At 40.0% G+C, this 448-nt stretch overlaps 1 long non-coding RNA gene across 1 annotated transcript; it reads right to left on the bottom strand.

Moving 5' to 3' along the window:
* Window positions 1–13: 13 nt before the first annotated feature.
* LOC111084421 lies at window positions 14–448 on the bottom strand. The gene is made up of 3 exons (XR_002609547.1): window positions 428–448; window positions 279–359; window positions 14–175 (listed from the first exon to the last, which is right to left on the bottom strand). It is a non-coding gene; the product is annotated as an uncharacterized LOC111084421 (long non-coding RNA).

Below are 448 nucleotides of genomic sequence, written 5' to 3'. Positions count from 1 at the left end.
CCTTGCGCTTTACGACTGTCACGTGGAACAGAGTTATTTTATCCTACTTTACCTTGTACTTTACGACTGTCACCTGGAACAGAGTTATTCTTTCCTACTTTCCCTTGTACTTTACGACTGTCACGTGGAACAGAGTTATTGTATCTTACTTTACCTTGTGCTTTACGACTGTCACCTGGGTACAAGGTAAAGTAGGAAAGAATAACTCTGTTCCAGGTGACAGTCGTAAAGAACAGAGTTATTGTATCTTACTTTACCTTGTGCTTTACGACTGTCACGTGGAACAGAGTTATTGTATCCTACTTTCCCTTGTACTTTACGACTGTCACCTGGAACAGAGTTATTGTATCATACTTTACCTTGTATCTTACTTTACCTTGCGCTTTACGACTGTCACGTGGAACAGAGTTATTTTATCCTACTTTACCTTGTACTTTACGACTGTCAC

This window comes from Limulus polyphemus, unplaced genomic scaffold (assembly GCF_000517525.1).
Source record: "Limulus polyphemus unplaced genomic scaffold, Limulus_polyphemus-2.1.2 Scaffold43234, whole genome shotgun sequence".
Classification (NCBI taxonomy): Eukaryota; Metazoa; Arthropoda; class Merostomata; order Xiphosura; family Limulidae; genus Limulus; species Limulus polyphemus.
The sequence above is the reverse complement of the archived record's forward strand: the minus strand, read 5'-3'. Positions and strand labels throughout refer to the sequence as shown.